At 44.1% G+C, this 27154-nt stretch overlaps 1 protein-coding gene and 1 long non-coding RNA gene across 6 annotated transcripts in view; one reads left to right on the top strand and one right to left on the bottom strand.

Annotated features, from left to right (window-relative positions):
• Positions 1-11106: 11106 nt before the first annotated feature.
• On the bottom strand, positions 11107-15104 carry LOC147596240 (uncharacterized). Its single transcript, XR_015261386.1, has 2 exons — positions 12031-15104; positions 11107-11340 (listed from the first exon to the last, which is right to left on the bottom strand). It is a non-coding gene; the product is annotated as an uncharacterized LOC147596240 (long non-coding RNA).
• A 301-nt stretch (positions 15105-15405) lies between these two features.
• The window catches only part of UBAP2 (ubiquitin associated protein 2), a 139985-nt gene continuing 128236 nt past the window's right edge, over positions 15406-27154 (top strand). For all 5 annotated transcript variants that reach the window (XM_086769832.1, XM_086769830.1, XM_086769829.1 and 2 more), the window contains exon 1: positions 15406-15506. The gene's annotated coding sequence lies outside the window, so the exon portion shown is untranslated. The remainder of the gene's footprint in view (positions 15507-27154) is intronic.

Here is a 27154-nt window from a genome sequence, read left to right as displayed (position 1 = left end):
TTATTACAATGAGCTTTGGCCAGCAGTCATGTCAAAGGCTGGCTGCGCTCAGAGATGAGCTGGTAATGGAGTGTTTGAGCAATGAAAGCCTTGATAGTTTGCTCCGTCATGCCTTATGCTTAAACAACTGCAGATTAGTTGCTCTCAGAGCTTGCAAAACTGCTGATCATCTCTCTTCAGATGAGATGTGAAGATGTCATGGGGAAGAACCAGCTTCCTCAGTGGTCACTCACTCTCCCTCTCATCACTCAAAGTAACCAATGCACTTCTCTCTGTTCATGATTGACTACAACTAGTGTGCTTTACAGCGGCCAGCCACCAGCCACCTCCATGTGTTTCCTGCTGGGATGATGGAGTGAAAGGACCTTGTCTGCAGCTCCCTCCACCTGGTTGCTTGTTGAATCAGCATGAGCTGTACATGCAGGGGTGCAAGAGGCCAGCTGGGATTTACAGTTTCAGTTGGCTGCCCTGGGCTTCTCTCACAGTGCAGGTGTGATTCTGGGACCATTACAACATGGTGTGGATAAGTAACTTCTAACAGGCTCTGTCACTCTTTTTCAAAATGCCGTGTCTCCATTCTCAGCCCCTTGACTTGGCCTTGCTCCCATCTTGCCACACTCTACCTGCTGGGACTAGAGCAAGGTCCCTGTCCTCTATCAGCTTAGTAGTTCAGGTACCAGTTCTGTGCACCTGGCCTAGGCAGTAGCTTGCTAAGCTGGGGCCTTGCTCACACTCTCCCTATTCATTACACTCAGCCCTGGATATCTCCTTGGACTAGTATCCCCCTTTCAGTCTGAAAGGCAATGTTCCAAACTCATTCCTGCTCCATGAAGGAGTTGATTCGCATACTGCTGACTATTTCAATTTAGTGACTTATTTTTCTCGTCGTTTATTTTGGGATTCAATGCACTTGTACGAAATCTTACTGACTTTCCTGAACGTGGTATAGGGGCCTATCCTGTGAGGCATCAGAATTATTTGTCTGCTTTCAAGGTCACGGAAACAACGATCTCTTACTCAAGTTTTAGTGAGGAAAAGCAGCTGCATACACACAAGTGGAAAGGTATCTAAGCATAAAATAGACAGGGGAGCAGTTCAAGAATTTTAAACAGAAGAACAGTGACTGAGGTATTTTGTTTCTTTTTAAAAAAAAATTGCTTTAACAGGAGGTTTGTGTTCTAATCCACAGAAAATTGCAATGTAAACTGGGGTTCTCTGTTCATCAATGCAAAATGTGCCTCTCAACTATAATACAAAAGTCAGTCTCTCTCTCTCTGTTTGCAATGGAAGAAGTTTAACTGAAGACTGATATAATGTGTTTCTTGCTCTTAAATGTAATCATCCACACAACAGTCCTTGCTGGTCTTTCCCAAGCACCATACAGCACGATCCCTATTTAAAAGCAAAATGAGGATTGCATTGAGCAGTGTAACCTGCTGAACTTCTTTGGTTTGAGACAGATACTGGAGAGAAAAGTCCAGGTTCCATGTGTTTTAAATAAAACTTTAAACCAATGCAGCTGCTTTCTCAGATGGGAGTTTAAAAGTAAACCCAGCAGTTGATGTGCTTGGAGGTGGAACATGGGGTTTATGAAATTTGAGGATTGAAATTTCTCTTGTGGAAGAACATAGTGTGGTGCAAGAGCTCGGATCTTGGATTACAGCTCTTCTGCCAGCTTGCTAAATACAATCAAGTACTCTGGACTCTGCTGAAGACGACTGCGGTAGAAGATCTGTGAAGGTGTAGGCCGGAACTGATCATTTTAGCTCATCTGTGTGTTGCTTGACTACATGGACAATGTAACAGTGATTTTTAGAGATTGCTTTCCATGTGTCACTCACAAATAACTCGTAATTTGCTGTTGGGAGGAAAACTGTTAATAGATACATATCCAGATCAAATTAAGAGCCTAATTTTCCATCTTGCATTAACCGGATTACTGTGTTCACATGCCAGAAAGATGTTGCTTTTGAAAAAGCATGTTAGTGTATGTGGCAATGACCCATGCACTTTTAAAATACCTAGATCTGTACATTCTTGCCTCAGTATCGTCAGTCACGCTGTAGTCTGACAAATGGATCTTTTACTACTGCCTTGTTATATAGATAATTGTAATTAACTGCAGTTTGGTTTTTCCACTACTTGAAGTTGTGTGATCTGAAAATTGGTGAACAAAAAGTATTGTGCATCTTACTGTGGGTATCTCTAAATAAAATGTATTTGTATAGTGTGTTGGCTTGGCTGATGGTTTCCTTTATTGGCTAATCATCCCACTGCAAGTAAATCCAGGGCAGTTTGGGAGCACATGGGGCTGGGTTTCTCCCTGTAACTGTCCAGCCTCTGTGTTGACATGACTGATTCAAAAGAAATAAAGTGAACTGTTGTTTTTCCTTCACCAGTGAATGGATTGATATTCCAAGGGCTGGTTCTCAGCTTACCCTTGTTTTTCATAGCTTAAACATCAGTCCTGTTCTCTGTACAGCTGCAGTAATACTCCTTGCTTCCATAGGAAATGTATCTAATGGCAGAGTTGGAACTGTTACACTGTTCAAAACATTTTCTTTTCTTCTGGTACTTCGCTTGTTCTGAGGCAAGAGTTTCCTTTCAACCACTTCATTTTTCTAAGGAAATACCTCTTAAAAGTGTTGGACAGTACAGGCACGTATAGGTAGACAGTTAGGTATAGGACTGAGGGTTTCAGGAAGACCTTACATACTGAAACTGCATCTGTAGAACTAGATCTCCAACTGTACTTTCATTGTACAGGAGAGTGAGGTCTCTGTCCAGCTGTCCTATTTCCCTGCCTCTTTTTCCATGCCTAGAATTGGGAAGGTTATTTTTTGGAGAGGAGGAATGTCCTTAGGAGATCTAAACTTTATGTTGGAGGTTAAAATCATGTGCCTAAAAGTAGTTCCTGCATCCCCATCTTCTTCACGCTTGGCCTTACGCTGAGGTGCTAGTTTCCATGGTCATGGACAAACTGCAGCTTTGTATGCAAGCTATGTGAGACCACGGGTCCAGCTGCACCATCTCAGCTCCCTGTAGTGCTGCAGTAGGTATTACTGACACTTGTGGATGCCAAAAGAGGAAAAGAAGAGTCTAAAAGGCATGTGAATGCCTGTTAGAATGTCTAAAAGCAGGTTTGGGAACATCTAAGGAGCCTGAAGGTGCACAAGTCCACGGGACCTGATGAGATGCATCCGTGGGTCCTGAGGGAACTGGCAGATGAAATTGCCAAGCCACTGGCCATCATATTTGAGAAGTTGTGGCAGCCTGGTGAAGTTCCTGCTGACAAGAAAACGGGTAACATAACTCGCATTTTTAAAAAGGGAAACAAGGAAGACCTGGACAACTACAGGTCAGTCAGTCTTCCTCTGTGCCTGGCAAGGTCATGGAGCAGATTCTCCTGGAAACCATTCTAAGGCACACGGAAAGCAAGGAGGTGACTGGTGACAGCCAACATGGCTTCACCAAGGGCAGATGGTGCCTGACCAACTTGGTGGCTGCCTAAAAAGGAGTTACAGCATCAGTGGATAAGGGATGAGCAACTGACATCATCTACCTGGACTTGTGGAAAGCATTTGACACTGTCCTGCATGACATCCTTGTCTAAACTGGAGAGACATGGGTTTGACAGGCGGACCACTCAGTGGATAGGGAATTGGCTGGATGGCTGCACTCAGAGAGCTGTGGTCAACAGCTTGATGTCCCAGTGGAGACCAGTGACAAGTGGCGTTGCTCAGGGGCTGGTATGGGGACTGGCCCTGTTTAACATCTTTGTCGGTGACATGGACAGTGGGATCAAGTGCACCAGCAGCAAGTTTGCCAACAACGCACTGGAGGGAAAAGATGCCATCCAAAGGAACCTTGACAGGCTGGAGAGGTGGGCCCGTGCCAACATCATGAAGTTCAGCCAGGCCAAGTGCAAGGTCCTGCATGTGGGTCGGGGCAATCTCAAGCACAAATCCAGGCTGGGCAGAGTGGATTGAGAGCAGCCCTGAGGAGAAGGACTTGGGTGTGCTGGTGGATGAGAAGCTCAACATGAGCCAGCAATGTGCTCTCACAGACCAAAAGGCCAACCACGTCCTGGGCTGTGTCAAAAAAAGCATGGCCAGCAGGTCGAGGGAGGGGATTCTGCTCCTACTCTGCTCTGGTAAGACCCCACCTGCAGTACTGCGTTCTCCTCTGGAGCCCCCAACATAAGAAGGATGTGGACCTGTTGGAATGAGTCCAGAGGTGGCCACGAAGATGATCAGAGGGCTGGAGCACCTTTCCTATGAGGACAGGCTGAGAGTGTTGGGGCTGTTCAGCCTGGAGAAGAGGAGGCTCCGGGGAGACCTGATAGCGGCCTTCCAGTACCTAAAAGGGGCTTGTAGGAGAGATGGGGAGAAACTCTTTAGAGGGTACTGTTGTGATAGAATGAGGCGTAATGCTTTTAAAATAGAGGGAGGTAGATTCAGATTAGGTATTAGGAAAAAAAGTTTTGCAGTGAGGGTGGTGGAACACTGTCCCAGGTTGCCCAGGGAGGTGGTGGATGCCCCATCCCTGGAAACATTCAAGGCCAGGCTGGATGAGGCTCTGAGCAACCTGATCTGGTTGGAGATGTCCCTGCTCCTTGCAGGTTGGTTGGACTGGATGGCCTTTAAAGGTCCCTTCCAACCCTAACCATTCTGTGATTCTATGAATACTATACTGTCATCCTACTGAGCCTTATACCAAAACTGGGAGCTGTGAGATGCAAAAAAAAACCCCAAACTATCCCTGGCCCTGGAGACATGCAGGAGATGATGGGTTAGATGTGTGGTGGGATGAGGCTAGAAGGCACCAGTAACAGTACAACTGGCTCCTGGCTGCCTCCTGTCACAGCCATAGATTTCGATGAGCTGGTGTCAGCCTCTCAGTGTGGAAGCTGGAGCTGAACTGCTCGTGAGCTATACTCTATTCCTAGACAGCCACGCTTGCTACTACTCCTCCTTAACACAGAATGGGTCCCCTGCCAGCCTGATGCTTTGGTTTCTGCTCCTAAGCCTCATAAGAAAGCGAGAGGACGGTGGAGGGACAGTTACTTTAAGCTATAGGAAGAGCTTTGGCAATGAGGGTTACTAACTCCCCACCTGCACTGGATGCTCCATGTTAGCTGACATGCAGGACTAAAAATGATTGGGTACGGCTGTGGACCTCAGGAAGTACTAACACAGTCAGTACTCATTGTGTTCCTCCTAGATGTGCGTTCAGCTTAAACCTCAGCAATAAAGAATCCAAACTCTTCCCCACCAACTAATTCTAGCATTCACCTATTTTGTGCCATTGTCTGTGTTGCAGGTCCCCTTGCTTTCCCGTTCACTGTGCAGATGAAGCAGTTTGTTCCCTTCTGTGGGGCAGCTCATCTCTTTTTGTTGGAAAAGATTTTTAGCTGTTTCATGACCGTGGCCTTCACTTCTTATACTGAACAGTCCAGCCTTCCTCAGTGCTTTCTGTCCTGTGCTTGGCATGTCTGTGTGTGGCCATCGTAATTTCTGGCTGTGGTACCAAGATGAGATCCATTGCACTCCTTGGCCTGGAGCCTGCAGCAGGTCTATGCTGCTATCAACTGCACACTACAAAGATGGTGGCTGCGCGTGTTATCCCTTTCAACACTCAATCTGCTGCCTGCCTCCAACTCCCAGCCCAGCTGCTGCAAGTTTGCTTGGCTGTCATCACTTCCTTTCTTGGGTGTATTTTCTTTCTGATCCTTGTGACTTGGAATCTCAGCTCTTGCCAGCTGGTGGCACCGCCATTGCCGAACCAAGACACCAAACCAAGACAAGCACAGTAGGAATAGCTTCATGTTGGTTCTGTTAGTTCTTCCTAGCCATAACTGTACTCACCCTGTTTGCTTCTGGATGGAGGATCAGGACAGTCTTTTGCAGTGCAAGGTCCAGTAAATGAATTAATAAATTGAGAGATGACAGGAAGACAGTGCTTGAACTGTTATTTGGGCAATGGCAGCCCATTTTAGTGTGGCAGTTCACAGTGTATTAGAAAACGAGAATCTTTGTGCTTTGTCTCACAACTGTCTTGGTCCCCCAAAGCCTCTTTATTTGGAAGAACAAATGTCAGTGTCCTGGTTTTGGCTGGCACAGAGTTCATTTTCTTCACAGTAGCTGGTATGGGGCTATGTTTTGGATTTGTGCTGAAAACAGTGTTGATAATTCAGGGACGTTTTAGTTACTGCTGAGCAGTGCTTACACAGAGTCAAGGCCTTTTCTGCTTCTCACCGCATCAGCGAGTAGGCTAGGGGTGCACAAGAAGCTGAGAGGAGACACAGCCGGGACAGCTGACCCCAACTGACCAGAGAGATATTCCATACCATATGACATCATCCTCAGCCTATAAAGCTGGGGAAAGAAGAAGGAAGAAGGGGACATTCAGAGTTACAGCATTTGTCTTCCCAAATAACCATTACGCATGATGAAGCCCTGCTTTCCTGGGGATGGCTGAACACCCGCCTGCTGATGGGAACTAGTGAATGAATTCCTTCTTTTGTTTTGCCTGGGTGCGTGGCTTTTGGTTTTCCTGTTTAAGCATCTTTACCTCAACCCACAAGTTTTCTCACTTTTACTATTCCAGTTCTCTCCTCCATCTCAGCAGGGGGAGTGAGTAAGCAGCTGTGTGGTGCTTAGTTGCTGGCTGGTGTTAAACCACAATAGTCAGCCCCCTGCAAGGCTCAAGGGACCATGTTGCCAACATGGCATTTGTGAGCTACTGATCTGCTGCTCCAAAGTACCACCCTGCATGGAGGGTCTTACCTTTCCCTCTTCATTAAGGTATACCACAAGCTGGGAGAGGTAGGAAAGAAGTCACAGGCCTTAAGTTCAGAGCTGCGGTCAAAAGGTCAGCTAGACAGTTGCTTCGGCTGTTTATGCCAAAGACAAAAACAGAGTGATGTCACGTTCCAAAGATGCTGAAGTCTCAGCAGAAAGATTTGTAGCCCCTCTAACTGGTGCCTGTGTTTTTTTTCCCTGTGTTGTCAAAAGTTTCACTGTTGCAGGGGTTTCCCCTCTCCACAGACCCACTGCAGTGCCTCGTGTGTGTTGCATGTTAGACATGCACAGACTCATCTTCCATAGAAATCTCAGACATTCTAGACAACTGGAAAGGATGTGACTAGGTTTAAGGTTGCCTTTGAGGAGACACACACTGGCACTGTTGCTGTAAAACTCCTCCCCGCATAGCTGCTGGCTTCTAGGGAAGTATTCACCTAGGGAGCAATGCTGGCTAATCTCTCTGTGTCTATGAGCCCTAAAAGAGTCTTGGAGCCAAGAGAGTGAGGCATGGTTGGTCAACACTAAGGAAAACACCTGGGAAAGCAGGATCCATTTCCTCACTTGCTGTGGTGGCAGCCTGCTTCCTGCCACTGAGGGCTGCGGGACACCATGCAGCAGCTGGGCCAGCGAGGATGCCAGCAGAGACCTGTTAAGCTACAGCAACTTCTGATCTTGCTCTCTGATAAAACCACTTCACAGAAACCTTTTTTCCCTTCCAGAAAAGAAATTCTAGGAGTAATGATGACTTGTCATGTGCATTTATGGATGAATCCCTTTTCTGTTAATTGCAGGAAGCCAACTTTACCTTTTTAATTTTTTGATGCCAAAAAAAAAAAAGTATTTTCCCTGTTATCTTGGTATATATACAGTAAGCTGCTGCTGTTGTACTTGGAGTGCATTTGGTTTTTTGGAAAGCTTTTAATCCTCCACTCCGGGCTGCTCAGCTTTGCTTGGGGGAAAGGAAACATCCAGTACTTGAACATTTTGCACAGAGCAACAGAAAGTGACTACAGGGAAAAGTCTAGTTCATGTGACTTGGATTCCCCTGTCACCTTTCCTTCTCAATTTAGTAACACACTCTTGGAATAAGAAATGGTCAGAGGTCAAGTCATATCCCCAAATGCTGGGTTCCTGTACTCTCTCAATGACAGAATGGTTGAGGTTAAAAGGGACTTTTGGAGATCACCTAGTCCAACTCTCTGCTCAAAGCAGGGTCAGCTAGGGCAAGCTACTCAGGACCATGTCCAGTCAGATTTTGAGACTCTCCAAGGACAGAGAATCCACAACCTCTCTGGGCAACCTGTGCCAATGTTTGACCACCCTCACAGTAAAAAAACATTTTATGTTTAAACTGAATTTTTTTTTGTTTTTCAATTTGTCCATTGTCATAGACCACTGGAAAGTCTAACTTGATCTTCTTTAGTCACTCCCATGAGGTAAGGGACTGATAGGATCCCCTTGAGCCTTTGCTTCTCCAGGCTAAACAATCCCAGCTTTCTCAGCCTGTACCTGTATGTCAGGTACTGCAGTCTCTTAATCATCTCTGTGACCCTTCACTGGACTCTGTCCTGGTTTTGGCTGGGTTGGAGCTAATTTTCTCCCCAGTAGTTGCTGTGATTTGGATTTAGTATGGGATTTGGTATGTGAAGACTGTTGATAATACACTGATGTTACAGCTGTTGCTAAGAGAACAAGGATTTTTCTCAGCTTCCCAGGTTTTGCTAATGTGCAGGTGCAAGAACCTGGGAGCAGTACAGCCAGTACAGCTGACCCAAACTGGCCAAAGGAAGTATTCCGCACCACAGATGTCATGCTCAGTATATATGGTGTGCGTGGCTGGTGGGCAAGGCTTGCTTGCTCTTTCTCCACTCTGGATCATTCCAAGATTGTGCTTGGTTCTGTTCTGTGATCACTGCTAGGGATGGGCTGTGTCAGTCGTTGGGTCATTGTGTGGTAAGAAATTGTGCATCACTCATTTTGTACATTCCATTATTATTATTATCTCTCCCTTTGATGTCCTAGTAAACGTTTTTTTATCTCAACCCATGAGTTTTCCTTTCTTCACCATTCTCTCTCCCATGCCCCTGGGGAGGGGGAGCGAGCGGCTGTGTAGTACTTGGTTGCTGACCGGGGTTAAACCACGACAACTCCCACCAGTATGCCCATGTCTTCCTTGCACTGTGGAGCCCAGAAGTGGACACAGCATTGCAGATCTGTCTCACTGGTGCTGAACTGAGAAGAGGAGAGGAAGGATCACCTCCCTTGATCTGCTGGCAGCACTCTTCCTAATCTTGCCTGGGATGTTGTTAGCCTTCGATGCTAGAGCACATGGCTGGTTCATGTTCCACTTGTCCTCTAGGACTTCCTGGTCCTTCTCTGACAAGCTGCTTTCCAGATAGCTGGCCTCAGCCAACACTAGTGTATGGGTTTATTCTCCCCAGGTGCATAACTTCACATTTCCCTTTGTCGAACTTCATGAAATTCCTGTTGGCCCATCTGTCCAGCCTGTTGAGGTCCTTCTGAATGGCACCACAACCATCTGGTGCATCAGCCACTCCTCCCAGTTTTGTGCCATCTGTGAACTTGCTGAAGCTGCACTCTGTCCCACTGTTCTAGTCATTAATTAAGACATTCAACAGTATTCGCCCCAGGACACAGGGTACACCACCAGTGACTAGCCTCCAGCTGGACTTTGTGCCAGTGATCACAACCTCTTGAACCCAGCAGTTCAGCCAGTTGTCAATCCTTCTCACTGTCCACATACCTCATCTGTACTTACCAATTTGTCTGTGAGCCTGTCATAGGTCGAAAGCTTTGCTAAAGTCAAAGTGAGCATCATCCCGTTCCCCCCGCCCCCCCAATCTACTAAGGCAGTCCTTTCACTGCAGAAGGTGATCAGGTTGGTCAGGTGTGACTTCCCCAGTGTAAATCTGTGCTGACTGCTCCCAGTCACTTTCTTGACCTCAGTATGTTTGGCTTGCAGTACTATTTTCTCTATGACCTTCGCAGGGACTTGAGGGGAGGCTGACCAGCCTGTAGTTCCCCAAGGTCTCCCAAGCTCACTGATTTGTTCCTGCCATTGCCAGTTCCTGCATCTACAAACAGCTATTTTATAATTTAAAGCAGATGACTGACATTTAACCAGAGTTGGCAAATATCCTTGGACATGCTGTTCAAAACATTCTCCTAAAATGCATCGCAGGATAAAAAATGCTTGTAATTTATCCTAAGATGAAATCTGGGGGAAAACAGCAAACGGTGCAACAGCCAGTTTCCACTTGACAACACTATTAGATTATTACGAATCAGTTACAGGAACATAATCTCGAGCAAGGCAGGGCTGAGATTCCACTAGGCCTGTTAAAATCCAGCTAATAAAGGCAAATGCTGTGTAAGCACTGTAGGAGGCACTGTTCAACACGGTGCAAGGATCTTTAAAAGTCTCTAGCGGGGCATGAGGATGTCTACGCAGCTCAGTAACTGAATTAGCTATGCATTTACAGCACACTGATTAGCTGAGCTAATCAGGCATCCCAGAATTAACTAGTTCTGCATGTAAACAACTGGTGTCTCTGGCTGATATACTTAGAGTTGTTTGTGACTTAAATTAGAAAAGAAACAGACGAAATAAATTCCTCTACATTTATTCTGGTATAAGCTATACCAGCAAAAGGATTTTTTTGCTTCCAAGAACTGTCAGCCTCTTACAGAACAATTCCTAGCAATCGTATTGGCCCACTTGTAGGCAGATTTAAAAGCACTAACAGATGATTATAAACATAGAAGTGTTAAAAAAATACCTGCTTTTTGTTCCACTAGGAAGCAGGATGCTCTAGTAGTGACACAGTGGGACTGAAGAAATAGCTGGTTGTTAGCTTATGGACTTAGTGGGAAGTGACATTTGACAGTCAGAAATGGTTTTCTATCATCAGCTCTGAGGTGTCTACACCCAAGAATTCATAGAAATACAGAATGGTTTGGGTCAGAAGGGACCTGTGGGTTGGAAGGGACCTTTAACAACCATCTAGTCAAACCTCGCACCACCCCTGCTACAAGTTCTAGAAGAGCTGGCCAGTGAAACTTCTGGCTTCATGGAGATAATTTTAATCTTTGGAATTTTAAGAGGCTGGAAACATGCCACTCTTTGAGCAGGGCACAGAGGGATGACCAGATACCTGCAGACTACTTTCCTTGATGTGACAGGCAAAATAATGGAAAACTGACACGGGACTTGATTAACACAGAATTCAAGACTAGATATACAGCTAATGCCAGGCAACAGGATTGTGTGGAAAATAAGTCTGTTTAACAAAAGCCTATTTAATTTGTAAAGATTGTTTGGCTGGTAAAGGTAACAGTGGGCATGTCACAGAATTAAATCAGGGAGTACGACAGAACAAACTCAGCACTCACCATTAGCAGAGCATGCACTACACAGATTAACAACTGCCAACATCCTCCCTGAAACAGGTGTTTATACTGAGGTTCTGCAGGACCAACATCAGGCTCAGATGTGTTGAACAGTCTCAGCAATCTGGAAATAAGTACAAAGTCACCACAGGTAAAATGCTTTGTGAAAAAATGTTGAAGGAATGGAAAATAACAGTGGGGTTTAGACACTGTACAACTTGGTTGTACAGAGCCATTTCACATTCTGGTCACATGAAAATACATCACTTTTTCATACAGTCAAATTACAACGTGGGAAAACTTGGACCAAGGGCTGCAGGGGCACCTACAGAAGAGGGTCTGTCTCCAGGCACGCACTGACTCTAAAGGATGATCAAGCAGTCCAACATGAATTCCCAGGATAATGCTGAGACATGAGAGGCTAATGCAGCTTGTAGATGTCGGGAATTTTAATGGCCTGGGCTGTATGAAGGCTAGACACAATGATATCATTACCCTTCCTGCCTTCAATGCCGTGAATCAATGAATGGCATCTACACCAGAAAGGCTTGCTTCCACAACTGAAATGGCAACCTTTCAAGTACAAACGTTGCTGAAGCCTCACTTCTGCATGCATATCAACACAATCTAATGCATCGGATTCCATGTCCAGACAGCATTTTTATGAGTTTCACCCCAAGTCTAAATGCAACAGCAATCCCTGGTACACCCAAGGGTAACATCTCTTGAGACAACCCCACTCTGCAGCCAAGATTTTCAATTGTTCTGCTGCAACTAGAGAGAACTTCTAATTCACTGCAAACTCAACTCAAACCTGAAAGTCAAGCTTGTTTTCTTTGTGCAGAGCCTCTCCCTTACAGAGTCTGGGTACGACTGGATTATGTTGTCTCTCTGAGGCTACTGAAGCATCTTTTGGAGAAAGGTAGTGCTGTTGATGCAGGTGTCATGGCTTAAGACTGTAAAAACAGACTGCAGAGAAGAGCAGTATTTTTATTGGACCAAGTGATGTAACTGGGGGGAAAAAAAAAAAACAAAGAAAAGAAAAACTTCAGCCTAAATTGTGAAAAACTGTTCTGAACTTCAGCTCAGTTGGATTAATTGTCCAACGAGTCTGACGGGCAAGGGTTGGTAGCGGGGAAAGTAGAAGAGAGCATTAGCAAGGGGGAAGATACACTGTAGCACAAGCCTGTGAAGAACACATAGTTTTCATTTCTTGTCTGTAACAAAAAAAGGAGAGCAGACCTCTGAACCAGGAACAGGGTGATATTCTTAACACAAGTGGTTTCCTCCTGCTCCCAAATATGACTGGCAAGTGGACTGTCAAGGCGTCAGAACAGTGGCTTCCAGCCTGCGGTACATGGACTGCAGGCTATTTAAGAAATCTGCAGTAGATGACTGACAAAAGCAATCCTGAAGTAAGTTTAAACATAGTGCCCGGGGGGATTTGCATCTGCATGGGGTTATTCTTTAGTGGCTGGAAAACTAAGAAGGTCGCAAATCCTTGTAACAGCAGATAAAGTCCTGACATAGGCAATAGGCGGAATTTGCCTGACTAGCCTGGTCAGACCTTTGCTGTGTTTAGTGCAGGGTCTCTTCTCCAAGCCGATGTACCAAGTATTTGGATCGAGGGTATGTGACCCCAAGCCTCCCATCCATTTATTCCTTTAGCTCGCCTCCAGGAGCTTTGGCAGTGAAATATGCCTTTTTCTCATTTATATTTACTCTGTGTACAACAGAGAGGAGTCTACACCGCTCTTGTCCTGGTATCCTTGTTTAATTTTCTCCTATTCCACGTGCTCCTGGGCTGGATTCTGTGTGATATTTGGAGACACACTCCAGCTGGCACTACACCATCTGACTACAGCATCCCAAGAGCTCTCAGCCTTTGTTGTCTGCTCCACATCAAATATCCATCATGATTAGCAAAGGATTGCCAAGTCATGATAAAACAATGCTAATAATACTGATTAAATCTGCACAGATTACAGAGCCACAGACGTGTTTGTCACAAAGCTTGTGAAACTTTGTTTAGAGTTATAATTAATTTCCTCTCCCCAACAGTAACAAAGTATCAACAGCTGCATCAAGAAAATCAACACTACCTGTGCACCGTTTGGTCTGAATTACAATTTGGCTCTAAAGGACGCTCTGTATTACTGGGAAAAGATGGGAATAGGGAAGTGTTGCTGCTTCCAAGCAGCAGGATCTCTTGTAGCTCCGGCCCATCTATGTAATAAAAACCAAGGTCAGTCCAGGACACAGGCTGCTGAAATCTGTCTAAGCAGAGAAGGCAGAAGCATGAACAACACTGATTAATTTTCAGATATTGCTTAGGGTAAAATGAGATTCGATGCCCTCTGTACTTATGTGGAGAGTATGAGGTCAAGGAAGAGGGGATGAGCAAGCAGCAGTAAAGGAAATAAGACCGCAGAAAAGGTCAAAAACCATGGGAGATATCACTGGAGGCAGCAGGGGCTGAACAGTTTGCTATCTGGTGCCCCATCACCTTCACCAACCCTGCCTGCGCAGCAGAGCACTGAGCAGGGACCAATTTCCACATAGGTTAAGCGAGCCCTGTGTTAAAATGACAAGGCTTACAAAGAGGGGATGCCAGAAGGGTACCCCCGCTACTCTTTAGGCAACCAGAGGTGCTGTACAGAACGAGTGAAACATACAGCAGGAAAAACCATGAAGCAAAAAAGTTCCGTTTTTTTTTTTTTTTTCCTGGCTCACAACATGAAACTCCTCTTCTTGGGGAGTCAAGCAACTTTCCTTTCTTGCCATCCATCCTGTCACGTTCAGTTTCGGTCACCAGAAGCTGCATGAAGTGGTCTGACACATTTCTGCTGTGCCAGCCCCTTGCCGTTCTCCGTTATTCCCCAGCATACTCTCCTTGCCCTTTTCCTCTTGTGGTGCAGCTATCCTTTGTCCTGGGATTCCTCCAAATCAGTGGGCTTCCACCTTGTGTCCAGCCTAGCAAAAGAGAGTGACCCTAAAAAGAAATTAATCAACGAATCATAGAATAGTTAGGGTTGGAAGGGACCTTTAAAGGTCATCCAGTAGAACCCCCCTGCAAGGAGCAGGGACATCTCCAACCAGATCAGGTTGCTCAGAGCCTCATCCAGCCTGGCCTTGAACGTTTCCAGGGATGGGGCTTCCACCACCTCTCTGGCAACCAGCTCCAGTGTTCCACTATCCTCACCATAGAAATGTCTTCCTGATGTCCAGTTTGAATCTACCTCCTTCTATTTTAAAACCAGTAGAAGGCAGCAGATTCATTCACTTTAATGTAAGTGCAGAATTGGTTCAAATTTCCTGAGTGCTCAGGCTTTGGTCTCAGGAACTGCAGAGAGAGAACGTGAAGAAGCCTTTTGATTCCGTAGTCACTGGGATATCAAACAGGTCTAGGACGAAGCCCCCAGAACAGTAAGTAGAGAAGGAAAAAGGGAGCTCTAAAAAGCCTAGAACCCATGTTGGCTGAGCCTGAACGTTGTCCAGGCTTGAGGCACCGAATGGTAAACTGGCAATAGCCTGCGACAAAAACCACTCATAATCAGTCCTGCCAAAACCCTACAGGGCAGGAAATAAAAACCACCTTAAAATAAGAAGACCTAAAGAAATAAAAACAGGGCCTGGTTCGAACCGCTCCTTCGGCCAGCGAGAGAGGAAGAGACCCACGGCTCCGAACGTTCACCTTCTCCCTAAACCCACCCCGCCACGGCCGCGGGCCTCTGCCTCCCCGCGGCCTGACAGACGGCGGGGCCGCCCGTTCCCTTACGAGCCTTTCCCGCGGAGGCTCCGCCGGCGCGTCAACCCCTCCGCGGAGCGACCCTAGCTCCACGGGGACCTTCCCGCGGCCTGCAGCCGGTGACCGAGGGCGGGGAAAAGCCCCGCCGGCCTTGAACCCTTCCGCTCTCCCCAGCCGCCGCCACCGCCGCCGCCGCCTCTGGGCATGCGTGGGCGGAGCCAACCGCCCCCTTCCGCCACGCGCGCGCGCGTGTGTGTCGGGGAAAGGGGCGTGGCCCTGGTCACGTGAGAGGGGCAGGGAAAGAGGCCGGCTTCCCGCCCCGCCCTGCTCACGTGGTGCCGGGAGCGGCCTCGCGCGCGCGTGGAGGAGGAGGAGGAGGAGGGGGGAGGAGGAGGAGGAGGAGGAGGAGGAGGAGGAGAAGAAGAAGAAGAAGAAGAAAATAAAAAGAAGAACAAGAAGAAGAAGAAGAAGAAGACGGGGAGCGAGAGGCGGTGACGTGACAATAGTGAGCGCCGCTGCTGCTTTGTGAGCACGCTGGGCAGGTACCGCGCGCGGGGCGGGTGCGGGGTTGCCGGGGGGGGAGGAGGAGGAGGAGGAGGAGGAGGGGGGGGGCGCCGCCGCCGCCGCGTGTCCCCCTCCCTCGACCGCCCGCGCGCCCAACGGTCTGGGGGCGGCGGTTGCTCCTTCAGAGGCCCCGGGATGGGCCCGTCGCTCCCCCCGCCGCCGGAGGGCGGCGGGGGGAGCGACGGGCCCATCCCGGGGCCGGTTCCTCGTCCCACTGGGAGCTTTTGTCCGGCGGCGGGTGTCTGCCAGGGCCACCCCTTCCCGGCCGCAGAGGGGTTGGGGAGGAGAGAAGGGGGTTGGCTCTGCCCTACTTTTCCTGACGGCCGCCCGGGGGGAAGCTTCGCCCTGCCCTAGATTGCAGCCCACCTCCCCCCCCCCCCCCCCCCCCTGCTCCCGCCTCTCTCGGCCCCTCCTCAGAGGCGCGGGTAGTAGGCCGCGGTTGCGGGCAGCTCCCGCCCTGCTCCAGCTTTGGCTTTTGGCCCGGGAGAGGGGGGCAACCGACCTGACCCCCGGTGGGTGCTGGGAGAGGTGGGTTAGTTCTCCGCCCGCTTCCGTTCTGGGGAGGGAGGGTCCTACACCCCATCCTCCTTGCTTCTCCTCTCCTTATGGCGGGGGTGGGGGGGGGGTTTGCTTTCCTAATGGATTTGAGCTTCTCCTGGCTCTGTCAGCAGGGAGGTATGAGGAATGGAGGGTGGCAGTTGGACCCTTCAGAGGAGAAGCAGGGCTGGTGGAGGGGGGCGTGCCTTTGAGCCCCTTCCTAACCTCAGATCAGGCCAAAGGAGCGCTGGCAGCACGGGAAGGGAACAAGTGGGTGAATAAACTATTGATTTGTGCCTTGTGTAGGGCTTTACTTCCATGTTGTCTTTCCCCATCTCCTTCCCGGGTGCTCCCTTGCCAGTGGGGGAGGGTAGGGTGGCCGTGTCACGGTCACAGCTCCAGAATTCACTGACAATAACATCTAGGCAGCAACAGTAGGTTACTTGAGGACATGGTGATGAGTGTGCCCTTCTCTCTGTTAACCTCCTCTACTTAGTCGTTCCTCACCCCCAGTTATGTGTGGTTGCTGAGAATTGGAAGTAAGGGGTGGGTTTTGCTATTGGACTGGCTTATGTTGCGTTTGAAAACAAAAAAAAAGCTCTTCTGTGTTTGCTGTTGTTGCTAAAGAAAATTACAGTAGGAAAGTGAACTGGTAGAAAGCCTTCTGCAAGAAACTGGATGTAGAAAGGGATCTGGTGCACCTTTGAGCCTGATGGGAAGGATCTGGACTCTGTGATGTGAAATAGGTTTAAAAATATGTGCTGAAATGTCTGCAGTACTGTTGAATGCCACCTGGGAGCCACTCAGGGTGAACCTGGTTTGAAGCTTCTCTCTGGTAGGTGTGTTAACATCAGGAGCGTGGATGTGCAGAGCCCTGTTGGTTTGTGTTCAAAGGAACGTGCAGTCTTGTGGAACAGAAACTTTGGGTTTGGTGTGGAGCTACGTAAGGGGAAGCTCACGAGGGCTAGCGTGCTTCATGTGTAGCTACCGAGCAGCGATTGGTCCCTAACTGTCTCAATTTGAGTAAATGCTGTACGCTTATAATACAGCAGCAGATCAAGGCAGTAGCCTCTGGTGCAGTGGTGGCTGGTGAAATGGAGGGGCTGTCCTGGCGTGAGAGCAGCTGTTTTTTTCAGAGAGAGAAATTGGAGCTGGATGCGTGTGAAGGGAAGGGAGGGGGAGGATGTGCAGGCCTGGAGGAGCAGCGCTTGCCGTTGAAACGGAGCCCTTCACAACAAACAGCAGCGACGGCCTTCTGAGGCTGTGCTTTTTTAATATTTACCAGGCCCTTTTAGCAATTCCTGTGGTTGTATCACGTTCTCTGGTGGAATCTGGGTTTGGATTCCTACCTGACTGACTCAGTATTTATACCTGGGCCTGATCTCTCTGTGGTGGTTTGACCCAACTTGTTTAAAGAATTTATTTTTAACCTTACAATAGGTAACTTGAAAGCAGGCAAGGCTAAATCACTTTGCATCATTAATGATGTTTTGGGAGTCCTGGAGGGTTGTATGGAGAAACTGGATTAACTGGTGTAAACCAATTTTGATGCACAGTCTGGAAAATGAGCCAGCTTTTGTGTTTATAACCTCAACAATCTTGGTAACTTAAAGGAGGGAAGGAGGAGTGAGAACTGGGCAAGCTCTGTTCTGCTTTGTTCTAGTTGCAGTTTTATCAGTTTATTGATTTTAATAAAACAAAGGTATGGAAATTTACAAAATTTAGACTATTTCACTTGCATTGTTTTGACCAGTCCTCAAAAATGCTGCTGGTGCCATGACTTGCAAAAGGATTTGACCATTCGAGGAGACTTTGGAGTTACAGGCTTGCCACTAAAATCTAAGGAAACTAAGAGAAAACCCAACAAAAAAGTCTTGCCTGTTACTAGAGGGTATTATTTTTTTTTAATTTTATTTTAAGTTCTTCAAATTTTTAAGCTACTATTTTAGAACTTTGAAGCAGATTTTTCATGTTTTATATTCCTTCCATGGAGTTTTATTTTGTGACGCTTTCCTCATAGAATGCCATTTTTTGGTATGTTTTGTATTTGTTGCTGGTGTCCCCCTAGTGATACTCATGATAGCATAATAGAATGCTGATTAATAGTGCTTGAGAAGTGTATGTATCACTCTGTTAATAATTAGTATTAATAGTATTACTATTAATGGTAATATTTACTTGCAATTTCAGTAGTGTTTAGTACCAGTACTTGGAACGAGTTCTTCATGAAAGAATAGGAATGCAAGTTTATATCTTTTATTAATCTTTTCATTTATCTTTGTTTCTTACTTGGTTTAAGCACATGAGCAGGACTCCGGAGACCTATGTTCTGCGCTTGGTTTCTCTTTGGTAAAAGAGGAGCCAAGTGACTTGTCCACTTTGTGAGATCACAGATTAAAGAAACTCAGTGTTGTGTTTGTATACTTCAGAACTGTTGAATGGAAGGTGCTAGGGGAAATACAAGTAATATACACTTCAGTGTTGTTATTCTCTGGGAGTTTTTTGTTGAATTTTGTTTTTTTTTTCCTGATACAGTCTGCTCATTTGTGTCTCATTGTGCCCTCTTTGCTCTTCAGAGAAGACCTAGTTTGGACTTGTACTGATTTTCATATGACTTCTCTAAACAGGTTATGCTCTCAGAGCTGAGATGAGTGGTTGTGAAGTAGCTCCTTTGCAGTTATTTAAGGTTCATATTTTACAAAAATTGTACAAAGGGTTTATCTGTTTTACTCTGACACGAAAGTCCACACTCCTTAATTTTGGCTGTTTAAATGGCCAGTTTGTTGGAATCTCCCACCCACCTGGTGCTCCTGCAGTCTGTTTCACAGGTGTAGTACCTTCAGCCCTTTCCCCTCCACTACTTGTCCATGCTGCAAAGGGTCAACAGGGACTAAAGACAGAGAGATTAGAGGTGGTGCAGGCTGATGCCTAAGATCTCATGGCTTGCTAAGCTTACTTTTACTGCATCATAACTATTTTGCTGAGCATATTGTTTATGTTCTCTATAGACCGTAAAACTTACGAGATAGGTTGTGTGAACAACTTTGTGCAGTTCCCTTGGTTGAAGTTGTTTCTACTCTCAGTTCTCTTGAAATCCTCTTTTTTTTTTTTTATTTTTTTAATTTTTTTTATTTTGTGTCCAGCTGGCTTTGTGAAAGCTGTAAGATACTGTGGCTTCTTTTGGAGATAAACTTGTCAAGCTTTCTTCCTCTCCTTCCCCAGCTCCTTAAATCAGTCTTCCAGCAGATTAGTTTGGAGGAATCCTTAACCTGGCTGAGTGTAGCATTTAGCATTAAAAACAATGATATGTTTCCTATATTGAGAGAGCTTTGATCTTTCTCGTGACATGAGGTTTGCCCGAAGTAGTATTCCAATGGTGAACTTTATGGTTTTGCTTTTTTGCTTTATCATAGAGGAAACAAAGTTTATTCTGGATCTATGGAAGATGCCGGTTAAACAGAATCATTTCATGTTTGAATGCAAAGTTAAATCAAGAAAATGTAAATACTGTCTTAACCTCCAGATTTGAATCGTCAGGTTGGACTTTGTTTTAAACTTAGTTTAATGGGAGAAGAAGAAAAATTCTGCCTTAGTCTGTCAGGCAGCCCTGTGCTTGAAGGTGTAAAATTTGAATTCAGTAGCTACAATCATATTCCTAAATATTTTTAATGATTGACTGGAGAGAGAGGAAGTCTTTTTGCAGATTTACTGTGTGACGTAGATTTAATCTCCAACATTTCAGTTGTATTTCTTATGACTAAAATACTGTTTCTGGAAGTAGAATGATACTTTAGAGATCAAATTGAGGAAATAAAAGGATCTTTGTGGGTTTGTTTTTTTTTTTTCCTCCTGTATTTGTTTTGTTAAGTGTTTTGAGGATGGTGGATATAATAATATGGAACGAAGCATATAGTTTCTGAAAGCTTTTTTATTTCCTCTTTCTATTTGCTTTTAAATGTTAACTGGATCATGGCTATTTTATGGTAAACACTTGGCCAATATCTGCTATTATCATATTGTCCATGTTTCCCTCTATTTGAAGGCTATTGCTGATTTCTTTTTTTTTTCCCTACATTTACATTTTTTCTCGATTTTTTTTCAAACTTACATGTTATCTTACATGAAGTTTCGGCAACAAGAATGTGAAAGAAATCCTAGTGCCAAGCCCTGCTCTGCTGTGGAGCTGTACATAGTATATTGTACTTGAGAAATTCTGGTCCATGCTTTTGGTAAGTTGTACCCTGAGGGACGGATGTCTTCTGTTTATGGGCTTTTATTTCAGCTTTCAGTCACGTGTCTCCACATCACTGACTTGTGATCCATTTTGAGACTGACGTAAGAGGGGCCTAAGTTGCTGATGTTAACTTTAGGTGGCTAAATGTGATGAGAGGGAGAAGTACTGCACTTTCCTGGTCTTGTGCTTCACTTTCTTTTATTAGCTACTGAATGAATTTCTGAGTGTTTTGAACATGAAGTGAGTGTACCAAGGGGTTGCTGTCTGAAATTCAGTTTAGAGAAAGACTGAAATAGTGTTATGAGCTTGGTGAAGGCAAGTTAATGAGTATGCAAAAGTAGGGGTTTTTTTTTAAGTGTTTGACAAAATCTTGTGGCTTCTGGTATGCATCCTCAACCTGTTGGGTTTCTCTGCCGGTTCTTGATGTCCAGATAGCAGCCATGCCCAGGAACTTTTCTTTGCGTCTTAGGAGAAGATGCGTATTATCTTTCTTGAATAGTTCTCTGTTATGGCTGCAAGTATAAAACTCTTTGCAACTCTATACCTGTACACCAGTTTTCGTTGTTTACCATTACTGTTGATGTTGCTCGTTTGAAGTCCCAGTGAACTTTTGCCCTGCCTGATTTAATTGAAGATAGGCATTCATTTGGTTTTCTTTATGCGACTACCTGACCGGAAATGCTAGAGCTGTAGAGTTGTCCCTAATGACATTGTGGGGCATTTTTGATAACAGCTTTTCTGTTACAGGACTTCCATTCCTTTTTGCTACACTTAATCACAGACTGACTGAGGCTGCCAGGGACCTCTGGAGGTCATCTTGTCTCCCCCTGCTCAAGCAGGACCACCTACAGCAGGTTGCCTAGGACAGTGTCTGGACATCTTTTGAATATCTCCAAGGATGGAGACCCTACTACCTCACTGGGAAGCCTGTGCCAGTGCTCGGTCACGCTCATGGTAAAAAAAAAAAAAATTCTGATGCTCAGATGCAGCCTCCTGTTTTTCGAACTGTGACCATTGCCTCTCATTCTGTCACTGCACACCACTGAAAGGAGCCTGAGCTATGTCTGTGCACTTTCCCTTCAGCTATTGATGAGGTGCACACTCCCCACCCCCAAAGCTTACTTCTCTAGTTTAAACTACTTGACATAGTCAAATTTGTAGTCCTTTGAGGCAAACTCAAGACCATACGTTCTTACGTGTGTTTGAGAAGGAGATGGGTTAAGGATTGAATGTAGTAGGGGTGATGGTAACAGTAATTCATGACTTTTGATAGGTAGAGAAGTGGGTGGTTTGGGATACGTGTTTAGATACAGTGCTGTGAAAATGCAGCAAGATGCATATTTCAAATCCAAATAATTTCTGTGCTTGCAAACAAGGAGTAATTGGCTGTCTCAACTCTAGCTGAACTGAAGACTGTAATTCAGCAGTTCTGTGAGAGAAGAAAGAGGTCAAACATTTTATTGTCTGATAGTGATAAAATTTCCCAGGTGTGTGTTCTGCCTAGGAATCGTGTGGATTGTAAATGATGGTTTAAAGTACATACAGCGTTTAGAAGAAGTTAGGCTGAGTTCTTATTGTACTTCTGCATACTGAGCAGTTCGTTTTATGAAGCTATGTGCATCAAACTTATTTTTAAAAGTACTTTTTAATGAGTAAAGTCAAAACTTTGTGGAATTGTGCTACTTCTACTAGAGTAATTTACTTTCAGTAAAATAGAAGTGAACTGGATCAGCCTGTTTTTCCTATTCTTGCAAATAAACCTTCTTCCCCCACATGCCCAGGACCCTTACAACTGTAGACAAAAGTTAAGTCAGATGGTTCAAATTACTTCATGGTTAGGGGTATTGAATCTGAGAAGTGCTTTTAGTACAATCCCCTGAAATGAAGCATCAGATTTAGTTTTTGCTGGGAAACCTACCTCAAATATTTATATGACTTATCTCCCTTGCTGATTCTGTTGATTGCTAGGGAGTGCTTTTGAGTACTTCAGTCACGGGAGAGAGGGAAGTGAAAATGTGTAACTTTGTATTCCTTCTCAGTAAAAAAATCCATTAAAATAAGTGATCAACAGAAGGTGTCCTGAGCGTTTCACCTAGTTGTGAAATGGCCTACCTATTATAAAATATGATAGGCGAGAAACCTCAGAAACATCCCTTTTCAGTTGGTTTTAATATCTAGGCAAAAATTAAGCACGAAAATGTATTGAATGACACGTCTTGCCTTGCAGACCAGAACAAGCAGGTTTTGAACATTGAGTCAGATTGTGGTAACTAAAACATTTTCCATCTAGCTAAAAACGAGTAGCTCTTTGAGATTGGAGCTGAATGTAGGAGAGAACAAATGAGAGTTTAGCAACTGGAGTTGGCATTGTTTTCCTCACTAGGGCTTTGTTAAGGAGTGGTGGGTGGCCAGGAACTGGTTTTATGGTTGTAGGTCCCCTTTATTAACAGACCCTGATAGAAAAGCTGACATGCAACTCTTCCTCTACTTCCGACTGGGAGAAAAGTTACCATTGTTTGTTAACATGTTCTTTGCATTCTCTCCTTGACTCAACAGACAGGTCTTAATGCAGCATGTAGAGGGAGAAGGGCAGAATGAGTTGCTTGTTGAGCAGCAGAGGAGGATGTGACTTGGGGATAGTTACAAGACAGGTTTGGGGTGGAGAAGAAAGCAAGGAAGAGTTTGATATTCTTCTTAATCACTGATATGATGGATTACTACTTTGATTTGTTTGTTCAAATTATCCGAAGTCTGGCTCATAGCATCAAACATCAAGTCGTTAATGTTGGGGAACCTTAAGTGTATCTTTAGAAATAAACAAACAAAATTCCTGCTTTGATGCACTGCACTGAAACTGAGTAATGAAGTAAAGCTGGGAACGATGGGCCCTGGTGGAATACTGGGGGAGGAAGGAGTCTCTGTTCTCCACATCCCTTTTGACTATTAAATCTGTGTGGTGAATTATTTGACACTGACTGTATTTCAGTCTTTTGAACTGGTGTTGCTCTGTTAGTGTGTAGTGGCTGGGGCTTCAGTAATGCAAACTGGAAAGCTGCGAGGTAGTTTTGCATTCTATTTTTCCTATGTTTTTGTTCTGCATTTATAGGTACGTGTAGTGCAACATTGACAACTTGTCTTTTTCCCCAGAAGTTTACATATGAACAGGCATACTGTGAAATACTGTGAAAGTTTTTTTGTGATAGTGACTTTGTTCTTTTTTAAGGGAGAAATATTGAAGGAGAAGGGGATAAGCTCTCTTATGGCACTGATGGGGAAAGTTAGCTCTGTTTAGAGATTCGCTTCGTCCTTTTATTGAATAAAATTAGACTATTACCACGTTTTACATTTCCTGAAAAATCTCAGCTTTAGACATTTCAATTTCTCTGCCAGTTGAAGTGTCCTCACATAAGTATAGCTCAAACTGTGCTAAACTTTACTAAAATGTACTCTACTTATTATAGTTAAAGTCTAAAAACATTCAGCTGAAGACAACATGTAAGAGACTGAAAATAAAGCTTTACACTAGGTTGGTTTATCCAAATATATGTTTGGGTGATATATTATAGTAGTATAATATTTATAACTGACTAGAGAGATGTGGAGCTCTGCTTTCTCGAAATCTTGAAGACCAGGTTGGGAGAAGTAGTATGCTTAGCTCTTCCAGGACTTGTTGTGAATTGACCTTCCAAGCAGTTCAGCTTCTGGGTCATATGAAAGCTTGTTGAAATACTGGCCTACAGTGTTTAGCCTCCACCCCTCTTTTTCAGAAATTGTTAGTATTTTTAAAATTGTACAAATTTGTACTTAAAAAAAAAAGAGAAAGTGGAAAGATGCCCTCAATTTACTTTTCCAAAAACTGTATAAAATTAAGATTTTTATTAAGCACCAGACCTGATTAAAAAAAAAAAAAGTTCCCTAAAAGGTTATCTTAAGGAAGATGCTTTGAATATTTTTCTATTGTTTTAAAATCCAAAACATCACAGCTCCAAGAGTCTCAAGGTTAACCAAAACATTATCATGTTTCTGGAACTTAGACTTTCTTTTACAGCAATTGGATATCTAACTAAAGCTCTGGAAGAGTTCAGCCAAAGAAATACTTGTTTACAGCTTGAGAATTTTAGATTTATATCAGTGTACTTCTAACTCTTAAACAACAACTTGCATTTCAGTCATGTTAAAATCTCTGTTGATAAGTGAGCTCCAGATAAAGATTTATTTATTTTTAGTTACATGTGAAGTAAAATTACAGCCTTTTGTGTATTCACGTTAGAGTGTAAGTTTGACTTCTTTTAAACTTAATAGGTTTAATTCTAGTTTTTCTTCTCACTTAATGTCATTGCATTCCTTCAACTCTTTGTTTTATTCCTTTTTTTAAAAAAAAAAAATTGATAGGAATTGTGGTAATTCAGTTGAACAAAGGTTCCTGTTCTCAAATGTGCTGCCAGATTAGAATATGTGTTAAAGTCTAACTGATCATTTCTGATACAGAAAGTGTTACTCTTCTTGCTTTGTGTTCTGGGAATTTTCTGGGTGTTATTCATTGTGTATGTAACATCTGAGAACTTAGATGTGGTTCTAAGGGAAGTTATGTCTCTGACTTTGTGAATGAGATAATCTGTTTAAACATGCTTTTTCCTTCCCTTTCTTTATTCTCTGGCAAAAAAAAAAAATCTGAAAAGAACACAAAATGTTTTGCTTGGATGTATTTGTAACTCTTCAAGTGGACTTTCATTAATAAGTGGAAGTAAAAATTCTGCTTCTTGAAGTTGCTGTTCTCAGCAGTCATATATATACTCAGCAACGTTTAAATGCAGTATGTTGAGAGCTGGTTTATCCCATTCTATCCGTCTGCATTTGATTCTCCAAAGAAATTCCTGTAATGTAGTTGTGATCTCACAGTAACTTCTGTGATGACAAATCTCAAAAACTCAGACTTCATGGCAAGGTTCTTTTGGGATATCAAAACTAAGGTCATGCTAACACATTCTGCCTTAGAGTTTTAGAGCACAGCAATGGGGTTGGTAAGTATGGTTTTTCAAATTTTAGACATTAGAAAATGGGGGCCTCAAAAGGACAGTACTTACTTAGATGAGACTTGTACACTTTCATAGAAACACCCAAAAGCCTGGCAGAACTGCAATTTTCAGTGTCTTGGAGGTGAAACAGTGAGCAACGTTTTAGCAGTTTACTTTTGCTGATTACAGCTTTGGGTAAATGCTGCCCTCTTAACTGTATATGTGTCGTGGACTTTGTGCTTTTATCAGAGGAGGCATGTAGAATGGCAGTTGCATTTTCCTTTTTTATGATTTTATTTTCACTTTATTCTAGTGAATCAGATGGTTCTTAGTAGTTTTTAAAAAGCCAAGTTTTAGGCAGTGTACTAATTGAACTTGAAAAACAGTCTTTGTGTGTTAAATTGAAAACACATTTAAAACATTATACTGTTCTGCATTTTAAACTTGCCTGCTGTTGGTTTCTCAATTTATTTACAGTGTCATCTTGACTTTTACAGCAAGTGTGCTTAATAGTCTCCTGTTGTGCTAGAATTTTTACATAACATGTTATAAATGACTGGAAATTATTATTGTGATTAAAAAGCTGTAGCTTAAGTTTGTAAAGCAATTTTAAAAACTTGTAATATTTTTATCTTGGTTATCCCTTGCTCATGCTTTACTTGACTTCTGTATACATGCAACTTTTTGGTTTCCTTGGAGAAAATTGATATTTACAACACATCTGCTGAAATGGTTTTAAAAATCGTCAGTGCCAAACAATTTGTTCAGTGAAGTTTTTATAGGTACAGTATGATCTCTAAAGCTGATACCTGTAATATTTTAATGCTGTTGTTAGGGTAAAACACTGCAGTTAGCAAAATGTGTATTCCACGTGCACTCTCAGAATTCACAGGTGTACTAGGTTTGAGGTGCTGCAATTAATATAAATCAGCTAGCTGTTTCAGAAACTAAGATGTCAAGGGTATAAGAGCCTTTTTTTTTTTTTTTTTTAAAGAGAGTAACTTCAGCTTGGTACAGAGTGCTTGGTGTTCGAGACTAATGTAAAATAGACAAGTGACTAATATCTTCTTGGGATGTTTTAGAAGCAGATTTTCTGCTTAGGCATTTTAGTATTGCCTTTTGCAGTATATAAACCCGGCATACTTCTGTGGAATAACGAGCTGTTAGGTTAGCTCAACATGGTAAGGAATAACTAGGTAGAATGCAAAAATATGTTTAAAAGAGAATGTGAGCTTTAAGAAAATAAGTGAACAAATTTTTGTGAAAAGGAATTTTGTAATGGTCTATCAAAAGGAAGGAAGATTTGAAGAAAAACTTTACGTGCTCATTCAGATTTTGTGAACTTCAAAAAAAAAAAGCATACAATCATAGAATGGTTTGGATTGAAAGGGACCTTTAAAGGTTATCTGGCCCACCCACCCAGTGATGAGCAGGGCCATCTTCACCCAGGTGAGGTAGCTGCAGGCCTCATCCAAGGTGGCCTTGAATGTTTGCAGGGGTGGGGCATGGAGCACCTTTGTGGGCAACCTGTTGCAGTGTTTCACCAGGCTGCTGGTACAAAATTACTTCTCTGTATCTGGTGTGAATGTACTTTCTTTTTGTTTAAAACGGTTACCTGTTGTCCTGTCGGTGCAAGCCCTATGAGAAAGTCTGTCCCTGTCTTTCTTGTAGGCCCTCTTTCTGTAGGGAAAGGGCACCAGAAGGTCTCCGTGGATCCTTCTCTTCTCCAGGCTGAATAAGCCCAACTCTCTCAGCCTTTCTTTAGAGGAGGGGCATTCTATTTCTCTGCTGGGGTGTGTGGCTCCAAGAGGTCTTTCTTGTGTTGGGGACTCCAGAGCTA

Source organism: Chlamydotis macqueenii, chromosome Z, assembly GCF_036417535.1.
Source record: "Chlamydotis macqueenii isolate bChlMac1 chromosome Z, bChlMac1.mat, whole genome shotgun sequence".
Lineage (NCBI taxonomy): Eukaryota > Metazoa > Chordata > Aves > Otidiformes > Otididae > Chlamydotis > Chlamydotis macqueenii.
The sequence above is the reverse complement of the archived record's forward strand: the minus strand, read 5'-3'. Positions and strand labels throughout refer to the sequence as shown.